Source organism: Euprymna scolopes, chromosome 7, assembly GCF_053919585.1.
Source record: "Euprymna scolopes isolate OS-2025 chromosome 7, ASM5391958v1, whole genome shotgun sequence".
NCBI classification, from domain to species: Eukaryota; Metazoa; Mollusca; class Cephalopoda; order Sepiida; family Sepiolidae; genus Euprymna; species Euprymna scolopes.
Genome location: NC_136488.1, coordinates 153056909 through 153072080, shown reverse-complemented (window position 1 = coordinate 153072080; position 15172 = coordinate 153056909). Strand labels below are relative to the sequence as shown.

Here is a 15172-nt window from a genome sequence, read left to right as displayed (position 1 = left end):
TGCTTCTAAAAAGGTATTTTCTAGGGTTATAGGTGGTATAAGAAGCACAAAAACAATGTTTTTATTTCAAGTGGTTCCCTACTTTTTGTCAAAATATGAAGTGAAATCACCTCTAAGACAAAGAATGGAGAAACACTCAAAATATCAAACTAAAATATAAATTAAAAACAAAATTATCTTTCTGCTTCGTCCCTGAAAAAAAAAAAAAAATTATGTATATATATATATATATATATATATATATATATTTATATATTAGCTGTACCCTGCCACGCGTTGCTGTGGCTTAATTTGGTGAAATGGAAAATTCTAATAAAAAGAGAAAATGCATGATCTTATATTCTTAGTACAGCAATCCTCTCCAAAAAAGTAAAAGGTGAAAAAAAAAAATAAATAAAAAAATGGTACTCTTGCAGAATTGGATCCAGATCCTCGGTAGTTACTGTCAATCATGGCTTGGGCTCGACCAACATTCAGTGGATTAAGGCGAAAGTTGTTGAAACGCTAAATAGTTTTTTTTTTTTTTATTATATTCAAAAATGTGAGTTTTTAATTAATATTTGGGTAAGGGAGGGGGGGTTACTATACACAGATTTGAAAAAGTTGTCCCAAAACGAATAAATGAAAGCAAAGGTAAGGTAAATTACGTTTCTATCTAACTGGATAATTTTTTAGTGTTTTTATTTAATGCAAAATGTTTGATCGGCTCAAAAAACTCAGTGTTTATCTATGTATTTGAAAAAGACGAATGGTCGCGGACTGTTGAATACATTAAGTTTGGAAAAATCAGCTAAAAACTATATACAACAGTGTCAGACACCTACTGATTATATGTTATTGTGACATAGGCTGACATATTCGGTGGGTTTCTGATAGTATTTTGTATAGTTTTTTAGTTTTAAATCATTTTCTCAAACTTAACATCAACAGTGTCCGTCACCGTTTGTATTTTTCAAATACACTGACAAACACTGTTTTTCGAGCCGACTAAACGTAAAAGTAAATAAAACAGGTTTGTATTACTAAACACAGAAACGAAATTGTTGAAAAATAAATATAACAAATAAATGTTATCAAAGGCAAGATAAGTTACTTTTCTACCTAACTGGATAAGATTTTAGTGTTTTTATTTAGGGTAAAATGTTTAATCGGTTCGAAAACATGTAGTGTTTATCTGTATATTTGAAAAATACAAATGGCGGCAGACTGTGTTGAACACATTAAGTTTGAGAAAATGAGTTAAAACTAAAAAACTATACAAAATACTGTCAGGAACTCACTCAATATATGTTACCGTGATATAGGCAGACATGTATTCGGTGGTTTTTAACAGTATTTTGCGTAGTTTTTAGTTTTAACTCAGTTTCCCAAACCTAATGTGTTTAACCCAGTCTGCCGCCATTTGTAATTTTCAAATATAGCAGTAAACGCTGTGTTTTTCGAGCCGAATAAACATTTTACATAAAAAAAAAAACACAAAAAAAACCAATCCATTTTGGTAATAAAGTAACATATCTTGCCTTTGATAATATTTGTCATACATTTATTTTTTGACAACTTTTTCGAATCTATATGTACAGTAGTACAAACCCAATAAAAACACTAAAAATTATCCAATTAGGTAGAAAAGTAACTTATCTTGCCTTTGAAAATATTTACTTGTTATATATTTGTTTTTGTTGACAACTTTTTCTAGTCTTTGTGCAAGTACAAACCCAAAGGTGTATTTTTCTGTCTAATTTTATTTTTAGTACTGCGCTTAAATTTAAATTTCACGATATCTTTTTTTGGGGGAGAGTATTTTTTTTTTTTACATTAGGCCCACCTCCACAATTTTTGACTATGCTGAATAAGAAAATCTCATTTAAAATTTGCAGAGGCAATTAGTTTTCGAGATATAAAGACCTGTACTATGCACTATAATTCACTGACGGCCATGAACAAACACTCCCAACCTCCCCATATTAAAAACGGCTTTTGGAATAAACAACACCCATGCCTAACCACGTGTTTTAACCTTTTACCTGTCTTTCGTCTTTTAAAAACGGCTTTTGGAATAAATACCACCATTCTCTCCATGTTAAGAACGGCTTTCAGAATAAACACCCCCAACTTACCCATGTTAAAAATTGTGGAGGTGGACCTAATGTGAAAATTTATGTTTTTTTTTAATAAATTGTTAGTTGAAAGCACAGAATAGTGACAAAACATCATCCCCTCCCCTTGGTAACAATAGAAAAAAAATAAATAAAAAAAATAAATAATGGTTTTCTTGGTAGAAACTTTTCTATATTTCACCTAACAATTTCTGGTGCTAATGAACTTACTGATCCGCGCTATTTTTTTAAATCGTATTTCCCAGTTTAATTAAAGTTTTATGATGTTTTTTTTTTTTTTATTCAATTGTAAGGTTAAAGTACAGAATAGGTACAAAACACTCACCCCTCCCCATGTTAAGAATGGCTTTTTAAATAACATTATTTCAGCATGGATCACTCTCTACATGAGTACTTAATATTTTTTTTCAGCCATTCTTACCATAGAGAGGGGATGTATTGTAACTATTCTGTGCTTTTAACTAACAATTTATTATTAAAAAAAGATATTGTGAAATTATAAAAAAATAAGATATTGTGAAAGTTGAATTTAACTTGAAATTAAAAAAAAAAACAATGTGAACGGCGCGTTCAACATTGTAGCCGGAGCTTATTTGGCAATAAGGTCACGTTAGTCCATTGATGGGTGCTAATGCACTTACTGATCCGCGCTATTTTTTTAAAATCGTATTTCCAAGTTTAATTAAAGTTTTTTTTTTTTTTTTGCTATTTTTTTTTAGATTAGGTCCACCTCCACAATTTTCTTTTAAATGACTTTTAAAGGTTTCCGACTATGCTGAATACGGAAATCGCATTGAAATTTTGCAGAAATAAGTAGTTATCGAGATATAAATAGTTGTTTTATGCATTTTATTCTTTGATGGCCATCTTTGTTACACGTAGATTTGTTTATGATGTGTGCAAGCGTGTAAAAAAGATGGCCGCCAGAGATTACAATGCATTATACAACTTTTTATATCTCGATAACTTATTTCTGCAAAATTTCAATGCGATTTCTGTATTCAGCATAGTCGAAAACCTACAAAAGTCGTCATTTAACAGAAAATTGTGGAGGTGGACCTAATCTAAAAATTTACCGTTTTTTTATTCAATTGTAAGGTTAAAGTACAGAATAGGTACAAAACACCCTCTTCTACCCATGTTAAGAATGGCTTTTTAAATAATAACGTTATTATTTCAGCACAGATCAATAAGTGCACGAGTACCCAATTTCTTTAATAAAGAAAAAGCATTCATATTTTCTTATATATATATAAAAAAAAACGTGTACTTTCAATTTTTGTTAAAAAAGGTTTTCTTAAAAAAAAAAAAAAAAAAATATGGTAAAAAAAAAAAAAAGCAAACAACAAAACATTAATCAGTATTCATGCAGAGAGTGATCCATGCTGAAATAATACTGTTATTATTTAAAAAGCCATTCTTAACATGGGGAGGGAGTTTTGTACCTATTCTGTACTTTAACCTTACAATTGAATAAAAAACAAAACTTTAAACGTGGAAATACGATTTAAAAAATAGCGCAGATCACTCTCTGCATTACCACCGAAAGTACAGAATAGTTAGAAAACATCCTCCCTCCGCATGTTAAGAATGGCTTTCTAAATAATGTTAATGCTTCTATATTGTTCCTTGTCTGCTTAAGTTTAACTTTTGCTTGTTAAATTGTTAGGTGAAAGTCCAGAATAGTTACAAAACACCCCTATTCCCATGTTAAGAATGGCTTTCTAAATAACGTCATTATTTCAGCAGGGTAGCTTCTCTGCATAAGTACCATGTTTTGTTTTTAAATTGTTAGGTGAAAGGACAGAATAGTTACAAAATACCATCCCCATGTTAAGAATGTCTTTCTAAATAACATTATTTCAGCATGGTATTTTCTATGCATACGTACTATCTATTTTTGTTTATTACATTGTTAGGTGAAAGTATAGAATAGATGCAAAACTCCCTCCCCATGTTAAGAATAGCTTTCTAAATAACGGTATTATTTCAGTACGGTGCCTTCTCTGCATAAGTACTATCTTTTGTTTATTAAATTGTTAGGTGAAAGTATAAAATAGTTACAGAACACCACTTTCTCATGTTAAGAATGGCTTCCTTAATAGCATTATTTCAGCATGGTACCTTCTCTGCAGAAGTACCATCTTTTGTTTATTAAATTGTTAGGTAAAAGTACAGTACTCATGCAGAGAGTGATCCGTGCTGAAATAATAACATTTAAAAAGCCATTCTTAACATGGGGAGGGGAGGGTGTTTTGTACCTAATCTGTATTTTAACCTTACAATTGAATAATAAAAAAAACCCAACAAAACATAAAACTTTAATTAAATGTGGAAATACGATTTAAAAAATAGCGCGGACACCAAATATTATTTAAGCACGTTACCAATCTGTAAAATTTATTCGAAAAAAAAAAACCTGTATTTCTACCAAACAATTTATAGTGTTAATAATAAAAAAGTTCATATTTTCTTATCTCGAAAAAAGACTTCGACTCAAAAAGCAAGCGACAAACTTTCTTTTTTTGCCTGATATAATAAAGAAAAAAAAATGTTTAAATAAAAAAATTTGGAAGATAAACACATTAATGAATTGTTTTTGTTTGTTTGGTTTTTTTTTTACTTATCGAGTAAACAGAAAATGAAATCTTTTAATTTGTTTCATCAAATCGTGGTGTGTGAAATGAATTGAACCAGAAGTTCAGTTCTATCAACAAAACAGGTTCGCACTAACGGCTTACAAAAAATATTTTTTATTTTATTTAATATTTTAATAATTGGCAATGTAAATTTATTTTAATAACATAGAAACATCCCTTGACTCTAAAGATGGGTTGTCTGAAAATTTCATAAATTAGTAATGTAGAAATATGGTATCAACTTTGAACGAACCAAGAATTACATTTTTATATAAATAAATAAATAAATATATATATATATATATATATATATATATATATATATATTCGGGGTGTACCAATTAATCAGCATGTAATCAGCTAATTTGCTGATTAATTACTTTTCTCTTTCCTATTAAATTTAAACCATTTCATCACTGCCAAATGACTCCTCAGATGGCAGTTACTATGTTAATGTGTCAAAGCTAATTTCACTTAGCATTTAATTAAGTGTCTGGTCACTATTCTGTTTTTTTTAATTATTATTAAATAAAACTAGTGGGGGTACCTGGCATTGCCCAGGTGTTTGCAGGTGTAAAACAAAACAAAGTTCTGGTAGGTAGGCTTGAACCTGAACTCTTGATGTCAATAGGCTGATAACTTACTGCCATGCTACGCGAGCAGAGAACTGAGAATGGGTGAAATTAAACGATTAAAAAGTTAAGTGACAGGTTCGTAAATTTAATGAGGTCAAACATCATGCCATAGGGGAATGAAACGCACTTAACTTTGGCTGAAAATCAGTTTCTGTGCATGTTGTTTGTTTTCCCACTAAGATGTTGGGGAAAACCAGCTCCCCATAAAAAGGGGAGTGTCCAAATGAATAGCAATTGCCTGATATAAAGGCCGAGAACACTACCTCGCTTTCAGTTTCACTTTTTTATACGGAAAAGCCAAAGAAACACGCGGAGAGTAAAAAAAAAATAGCATGTAAAAGTCACCCAAATTAAAGACACACGCAACCTCGTTTCGTAAATCATAGATATTATAACCTAGGTTGCATATAAAAGGTTCTAAGAAACAGTAACTGCCCCGAGTGACCCCTGAAAAAAGCTTTTGCCGGACATACACAAAAAATGCACATACACACACACATTTTGCCTTTATATATATATATATATATATATATATATATATATATATATGATTACAAAATACAGAGAAAAATTTCCAATTCTTAAATGAATATAATTAAACAATTAGCTACAAAAAACAGAAAATTCAATAGGATGAAGAAGTGTTGAGATATGGTAATTATAATCCATATCTAACAATGTAGAAATCAATGAAATTGAACATACAAAAGGACACAATAGGAGAAAAACTGTCAGAGTACAGTTATAGAAAACACACATCAATAGAAAAAAAATAATTTTTTTTATATACTTAGAAACACTAAAGAGGAGTTAATCAAGGTTTGTTTTTACACAAAATAAATGCTAAAATAGTCCAGATTCAAGATAGTTAAAAATAAATTTAATTTGTCTAATTGGCCATAATTTGCAATTAGCTAACAAAGTGACTCACATCTCTAAAGTCCTGTCAGTTTTCGATTATCAGTGTCACCATCCACCCCCTTTCACTATCTTCCCTCTTTTGTTATAAATAGTCAAGGAAACAGAAAAAAAAGAGAAAAAAAAGAAAAAAAGTGGAGAGATATAGTGAAAGAGATCAATTTCAGATTTTTTTTGTTTTTTTAAATAGTTAACTGGTTTTGAAATGATATTGTTTATTGTAGACAAGCTTTAAATGGTTGAGAGTTCTAAGATGAAGGAATAAAAAAAAAAAAAAAAAAAGGAACGTATTCAAATGTATTCTAGTGTTAATGCTTATGATCAAAATTACAAAGAATGTCATTCAGTTCTAGGCGGTCACAAAGGATCAGAAAACTAGTAAGACTTCAGCTCGTCCAAGACAGAATCCACAACAGTCGGTGGAAGAAACATCGATTACAGACTGAAATTTTAAACGACCCTGCCTCTTTCCTGGAGAGTATATCTCAGACTGATGATAAAACCCGCATCCAGAAAACTTGAACATATCCTGTAAGAAAGAATTTAAGGAGGTTAAATCTTGCCAAATAAAGAAATTGAAGAATCTAAAAGCTAAGGACAAAACTCCAGGTCCACCATTCACCAATAAGAGCCATTGTTAACAAAAGTAAACGTCAACTTACTCCCTCTGAGGAATCAGTGCTAAACAAAGGCCTCAACTTCATCACAACCATCAAGTGGATTCCATACTTAGATATGATAGCATCAATAGAGGAGACAGCCTTGAATAAATCCAAAGCACAAGGAGATGAACTAAGGTGGAAAGTGAGACAAGCACGAGAGAATTCAAAGCCTCCAAAACTGAACTTCTCTAAGGAAGAAGTATTGGCTATCAAGTCCCTACGTGGTGATAGCGATATAGTACTACCAGCAGACAAAGGCAATGCGACAATGGTAATGGATAGAACAGAATATTCCAAGAAATTGGCAGATTTAATAGAACCTGGTAGTTACTGTAAAGTGAAAAAGAATCCGACCTTGAAAACGGATAGGAAGCTGTCAGTATATAATAAGGAACTAATACCACCAGGAAATACAGACAGCTAGTTGAGCATTATAGCAAGCTACCGCATTTATACAGCTTCCCTACGATTTACAAGGATGGTATTCCATTAAGGCCCATTTCACTGAGCAGATTCCTGGTAGATATAATCACTCCAATCATCGGCAAATCTCTATATGTCAAGAATTCAGCTCTCTTCATGGAAATAATACACAATGCTCCCATTCATTCCAACCAGATGAGGAGTCTAAATGTAACTAGTCTGTTCACGAAAGTACCCACTGATGAGACTGACAGCGGTGTAGGACAAGTTGACTTCTGATGTCTCATTGAAGGAACGCACTTGCATCCCAATTTACAACATAATGGAAATATTGACATTCTGTGTAGAAACTACATACTTTGTTATGGGATCTGATATATATCAGCAATAAGCAGGTCCGAGAATGAGATCACCATTGCCCCCAATACTGGCCAATGCATACATGGAATACTTTGAGGAAATTACATTAGGATCAACACCACTTAAGTCAACAATGTGGTTACAATATGTAGATGACACATTCATACTCTGGCCCCATCAGGAAGATTCTCAAACAGACTAGACTATGTGAACTCGATCCGTCCAACTATACAGTGCACGATGGAAAAAGAACATAATAAATTATTGTCCCTAGATGTGCTGATTACCCGCACTGGTCAGGGGTTTATGTTTTTTTTTTTTTTACACAGTGATCACCACTTATCAAGGCCCGGAAGCCACTCAGGGATAAGGGTTATTGCAAGTACATTAAGTTAGTGAGGAGATTTGCTGAAGTGTTTACTTAAGGGGGCGGTCCATTAGGAATTTGTTAACATTGGACTTGAAGACATCCAAGTTGTAGTCCGGAGGGAAGCAGGCAGACGGAACAGAGTTCCACAGGCGTGCAGTTCTAAGAAAGAAGCTTTGTTCATGGAATCCGCGTTTTGATTTAGGCACAGATATAGAGTGGGGGAAATTTTTCACAGTGGATTCAGCTAGACGGGTGTTTTTCGTGAAAGATTGGCGAGGGGGGGACCAGAGATTGGAGTTCAGACGAGCATCTGCCATGGAAATAACGATAAAACAAGGACAGGCTCGCAACGTCTCTTCTGTGGGAGAGAGGTTGCAGGGTAGAGAAAAGGGCATCTCCCACTAAGCCACGAAGTCTATTTTGTACTCTGTCAAGGCAGGATAGGCTGTTTTTAGCAGCTCCTGCCCAGATATGGCAACAGTATTCCATCCTTGGACGTACTTGGCTTTTATATAGATAGAGAATTGCATCAGTAGTGAGATATCTTCTCGAGCGGTAGAAGGATCCCACCATCTTTCCAGCGACCTTGGCAACAGACTTGATGTACGTGTTCCATTTCAGATCAGGAGTAAAGGTCAAACCCAGAAGCTTGTCAAAACACGGGGCCTCACCCAGACGAGAACCATCCATCACAATTGATGCTAGCTGGGGATCAGAGCGTTGATGATGTAAGGATAGGAGTTTGGTTTTGGATGCATTAAAGGTAACCAGCCACATCTTCCCCCACTGAACCACGCGCTCGAGATCAGAGGAGAGAGAATCAGAGAGACCTTTGTCATTTACAGCCTTTGATGTGTTGCCGTAGATGGTTGTGTCATCAGCATAGATGTCAACGAATGATTTAAGTATGTGTTTAGGGAGGTCATTGATGTAGATCAGGAAGAGAGTTGGGCCCAGGATTGACCCCTGGGGGACTCCAGCATTTATATTGCATGCCTCCGATTTTTGTCCATCGACCACTACTCTTATGAGCCTATCGGAGAGAAATAATTTAATGATTGAGAAAACATTTCCCGTTATACCGTAGCTGGAAATCTTGTGAAGTAGACCCTTATGCCATACCTTGTCAAAGGCCTTTGATATGTCAAGAGCAATTGCCCTAGAAAGGAAGCCTTTGTCAAGAGATTCACTAAACCTGTGGGATATAACCGTCAGCACATCTGCGGTAGATCTTGCAGAGCGGAAACCATATTGTGTGTCACTAAGAAGGTTATTCCTGCTGAGGTGGTTGACTATTTCTCTATTTAATATGGATTCCAGCAACTTACTCATAACACACAGGAGACATAGGTCTGTATTGAGAGGGAGATGACTTATCACCTGAATTCTTAAATATAGGGCAAACTGAAGAGGTCTTCCAGGGAGTCGGAAAGCACTTCTCCTTAAGGCAGCGCTTAAATAGTTTCGTAAGTATGGGAGCAAGTTTTGGTTGAAGCTTTTTTAACACTATAATTGGGATGCCATCAGGGCCAGTTGCTTTACTGGAATCTAGGTTCTTTATTAGTTTGGCGACCTCCTGCATGGATATTTGTATGTTACCTAGCTTGTTCTGTGTTATAGGAGGAAATATGGGGAGTTGATGGCCTTCGTCGCATAGGGTAGAATTAGCTGCAAAGTTCTTTGCAAATAGTTTGGCCTTGTCTGACGAGATGACCTCTGGTCCATTGATAATGGTTGGTATAGAACGCACACTTCAGTTCAGGATTTTATTTGTTATTTGCCAAAACTGGTGGGATCCAAGCCGCTGATCAGCTACCTTGGATTTAACAGACTGAGCATATAGCTCTCTTGCATTTTTGATTACTCTTTTACAGTGGTTGCTGGCAGACCTGAAAGCAGCTTTAGTTTCAGTGCATCTATTACGTTGGTAGCTATGGAAAAAGTGATTTCTGTGCGCAATAGCAGCAGCACATTCTGGGGAGAACCATGGCTGGCTGTATGTCATCTGTATACTGAAAGCCAACTTTTTCTGAACAGTATCTAAACTTTAACTCCCACCATCCATTGCATACAATCCTGAACAAAAGCAATATGTAGTAACAGCAATGTCTATCAAGAGGAGACAGATATTTTAAGAGAAAATCTACATTGAAACAACTATCCAGAGAGCATGACATCAGCTCCAAGACATCTGGATCAGACAAAAAACACTCAAACTCACCAGTTTGTATACCATACATGAAGGGCTTGTCTAAAAAATTTCAATGAATATGTAATACATATTAGGATAGTATTCAGGAGTAATTCAACTCTCCGGAAACAGCTTATAAGAATCAAGCTTACTACAGCAAAAAAAATCATGACTAAGAACTGTGTATATGAAATCCCATGTAAATGTGGAAAACTATACAAAGATGAGATATGTCATCCACTAAAAGTACAGTTAGAAGAACATCGAAAAGTCGTAGTACATGGAGAGATTGAAAAATAAGGTATAGTTAACCATATCTGGAGGGAAAAGGGAAACAATCTGCCATTATGGAACAAACTTAAAATTATAGACAGAAGAACAGTGGGGAGTAAGATGACTAAGAAGCAGCACATATGCTGGGAGACAACCAATTACTAAGACTTAGTATAGAATTTAATACGATATGGGAACCGTTAATTATAAATAATAGATAATATATACAACTAATAAGTAAAAAACATACATACAGTCCTGGTCAAAATCATAAGACCACTTAAGTAAGCGTTTACGCATAATATCTAATTTTTAATCAAACAAATGGTTGAAACCATTGCCAAAAGGGAAAATATGATGGAGAAAAAAATGAAATCTGCTTCATTCGAAACCTTAACCCTGATCTAATAATTATTTTTTAAAAAACAAACATTTTCACCTGGTCAAAATGATAAGACAACTTTAATAAAATTGGCTAGTTTTGAAAAAATGAATACAAAAAGCTTTCTATGTTACTAAAAGCAACTTGTTAGTGAATAAAAAAACATCTTACTAAATTATAAATGGCAAAAGGGAAACCATTATCAGAGTTTGAGAGAGAGGAAGGATCTTTGAGCTTAATAGGGGTGGACTCTCCCATAGATCCATTGCAAACAAAGTGAATCGTAGCAAAACGGTCATCGCAAATTTAAGAAATCCAGATCAATATGGGCACAAAAAGAGTCCAGGTCGACAAATAAAAACAACCCCATCACTGGATCACTGTATCAGAAGAAGTTTAAAAAAAAACAACACTCCAGTATGAGCTCAAGTCGATTGAAAAGCCAAACAGCAGCAGAATGTAGTCCTAAAACCATCAGAAGGCATCTGAAAATGAAGGGTTTCAATCATTTAAAGCGACTGCAGAAACCATGTTTTCTTGAACAGCACAAAACTAACTGACTTAAATATGCCGCCAAATACTAGACTTGGGATGAAGAGAATTGGGAAAATGTAATTTTCTCCGATGAGAAAAAGTTTCATCTAGATGGTCCAGATAGATTTCAACACTATTGGCATGATAAAAATTTGCCTAAAGAGACTTTTTCAACTCAGCATAGTGGAGGAGGGTCTTTAATGATCTGGGGTGCTTTCTTGTCAGCTGGAACCCTAAAGTTGCAAGTAGTGAAAGGCCGGCAAACATCATCAAAGTACATTTCAATGTTTGAAAATGCTTCTATCAGGACTGAAGATCCACGTCTGTGTGGAAGAAATTGGATTTTCCAGCAAGACAACGCTGCGATACACACTTCGACAAGCACGAGAATACTTTTCTTCAAATAATATAGAATTGTTAGATTATCCAGCATGTTCTCCGGACCTCAATCCCATTGAAAATGGATGGCAAAAGAAATCTTTGGGGATGGATGGAACCCAGTATGATTTGATAAAGGAACTTTCTGATTCAGTTTTCAGTACATGGGATAAAATTCCTTTGCAACTGATAAAAACTTAGTCGCAAACATGCCGAAGAGAATTTTTGAAGTAATTCGTAATAATGGAGACTATACTAAATACTGAGACCCTTTTTAGTAATTTATAATTGCCTTTTGTTAGAGAAATATTCAGTGGTCTCATCATTTGGACCAGGTGAAAATGTTTGTTTTTTAAAAAATAATTATTAGATCAAGGTTAAGGTTTCGAATGAAGCAGATTTCATTTTTTTTCCATCATATTTTCCCTTTTTGCAATGGTTTCAACCATTTGTTTGATTAAAAATTTGGTAATATGTGTAAACGCTTACTTTCTTAAGTGGCCTTATGATTTTGACCAGGACTGTGTGTGTATATATATGAGTAATAATAATTGGTTATAAATAGTGATGTTTACAACTAGAAATAAAAATAGCTTTAAGGCTCCTAAAATACCTACTAGAGTTGTCTGCAAGGACTTGTGGCGTAGTGGTTAGAGTACTAAGAAAAATCAATTGTAGAAAGTGATATTCATCTGGAAAAAATACAATCACGAATTACGTAGGACCTCTATCCAGTCATGGCAGACGGAACAAGAGCATCTTACCCCTGTGAAGTAAATAAAGGGTTTCTGTTCAAAATTCTGTCCAAATTCCAAAGTTCGACAGAAACACCCCAGAGTTCGACAAAATACACCTGAAGAAAGACGTAGGTTACATTGACCGATATGTGAAAAATCACTCGAGATGAGAACAATAGTTCGATGAATGCAAATAATGCGAATAACCATTCCTCATCTCAAAAATTTAGAAATGTCAATGTATCACTCAGAAATGTGTAAAAGTCAAGTTTTGAATATGGTTCACCATTGCGATACTATAAGAAAGCCACATTAATCCAAGCACTAATTCCAAATCACTATGCAAAAAAAAAAAAAATAAATAAATAAATAAATAAATAAATAAAACAAACAAAAAATAAGCATGCAATAACGAAACTGTTGATGTCAATTTTTGATCTACGAAACTAAAAAGTTAAATAGCCTCACCACAATACCCAAAATACATAGGAACTGTGTCAAAAAACATTGCCAGTAACCTGCTGATTTACAAATGTCATGGATGCACATGCATACATAATTTTTAAGTATCTAAAGCCCATATAGTTCCAGATATTTTGTTGACGGAAAAGAAAAGGAAAAAAGAAAGAAAAGGAAAGAAAGAAAAGGAAAAAGAAAAAAGGAAAAAGAAAAAAGGAAAAAGAAAAAAGGAAAAAGAAAAAAGGAAAAAGGAAAAAGGAAAAAGGAAAAAAGGAAAAAGGAAAAAAGGAAAAAGGAAAAAAGGAAAAAGGAAAAAAGGAAAAAGGAAAAAAGGAAAAAGGAAAAAAGGAAAAAGGAAAAAAGGAAAAAGGAAAAAAGGAAAAAGGAAAAAAGGAAAAAGGAAAAAAGGAAAAAGGAAAAAAGGAAAAAGGAAAAAAGAAAAAAGGAAAAAGAAAAAAGGAAAAAGAAAAAAGGAAAAAGAAAAAAGGAAAAAGAAAAAAGGAAAAGAAAAAAGGAAAAGAAAAAGGAAAAGAAAGAGGAAAAGAAAGAGGAAAAGAAAGAGGAAAAGAAAGAGGAAAAGAAAGAGGAAAAGAAAGAGGAAAAGAAAGAGGAAAAGAAAGAGGAAAAGAAAGAGGAAAAGAAAGAGGAAAAGAAAGAGGAAAAGAGAGAGGAAAAGAGAGGAAAAGAGAGGAAAAGAGAGGAAAAGAAAGGAAAAGAAAGAGGAAAAGAAAGAGGAAAAGAAAGAGGAAAAGAAAGAGGAAAAGAAAGAGGAAAAGAAAGAGGAAAAGAAAGAGGAAAAGAAAGAGAAAAGAAAGAGAAAAGGAAAAGAAAGAGAAAAGGAAAAGAAAGAGAAAAGGAAAAGAAAGAGAAAAGGAAAAGAAAGAGAAAAGGAAAAGAAAGAAAAAAGGAAAAGAAAGAAAAAAGGAAAAGAAAGAAAAAAGGAAAAGAAAGAAAAAAGGAAAAGAAAGAAAAAAGGAAAAGAAAGAAAAAAGGAAAAGAAAGAAAAAAGGAAAAGAAAGAAAAAATAAGAAAAACTACACACTATATGAAAAGGAACATGAAACAAATTTTCAAAATAGGTTTAATACAACAAATTTGACAGGCACAATTATGTAAACTAGGAAAAGGCAAAATTACTCTCCAATGATAGAGCATCAATGCCAGTCCTGGATCCAAGTCTTTCTGATCTTCAATTCTATTCTGAGGTCATTTGTTGACATCTGTATATAAAAATACACAATTGTATATGGCAGCACCTTGAAGAGCACTGGTGATCAAGTTCTTGCTAATTCTTTCTCCTCTAAGCTGGAGCAGATGTTGCAATAGGAGAAAGTAAGTTGTTACTTTTAACACCTCTAACTAAGCTTTTCTCCTTTTATCAACAATGCTTGGATTCTTGTTTAGACCCAGTCAAAAGGCATGGCTCTCTTTAAAGCCTCCAAGATTGACTTTCACTTTAATTCTAAATGGAATCGAGATATATAGCCAATCTGTGGCTTGGAGGAAAAAAAAAAAAAAAAAAGGTCAGATCATCATATCACGCCAAAAAGTACCTATTTCAATCCTCCTTGCATAAGGTAGAGATATGGCCTAAGATGGAATACAACTGAAATTTTAAACATGATTTTCTAGCAACCAATTTAAATGCATACAATTTATGTGAATGTCTAAAGCACACTATTTTTGAACATTTTTTCCTGATTATAAAAAAATTAAAAAATGATGGGATGGGAACTCTGATAAGGTCACCCGGTTAAGATTAGATGACCTGTGTAAGCATCATCAATAATATTTTTACTTTAATCCAACACAAATACAAAGTTTTTTTGAATCATAAAAAGGTCAAACTTGGCAACAACAATAACAGAAGATGTGTTATTTTATATTTTAAATGCAAGTCTGGTGACTGGTTTGGAAATAGGCCATTTTCTTTCTCATAATATTCTAATTTATTTTTTTTTTTTTTACTGAATATAATTTCAAAGTAAGTGAAGAAGATGGACAGAAAAAAAAAAATTAATGTTAACACACTAGGAATTGGAACATATACATTGAGGGCATTACCAAGGCTGCTGCAAAGAAGGTGGGCTCTCT

At 33.6% G+C, this 15172-nt stretch overlaps 1 protein-coding gene across 2 annotated transcripts in view; it reads right to left on the bottom strand.

The window, feature by feature from the left end:
• The window catches only part of LOC145280192 (uncharacterized), a 145878-nt gene that overhangs the window by 43165 nt on the left and 87541 nt on the right, over positions 1 to 15172 (bottom strand). The gene's annotated exons all lie outside the window — the stretch shown is intronic.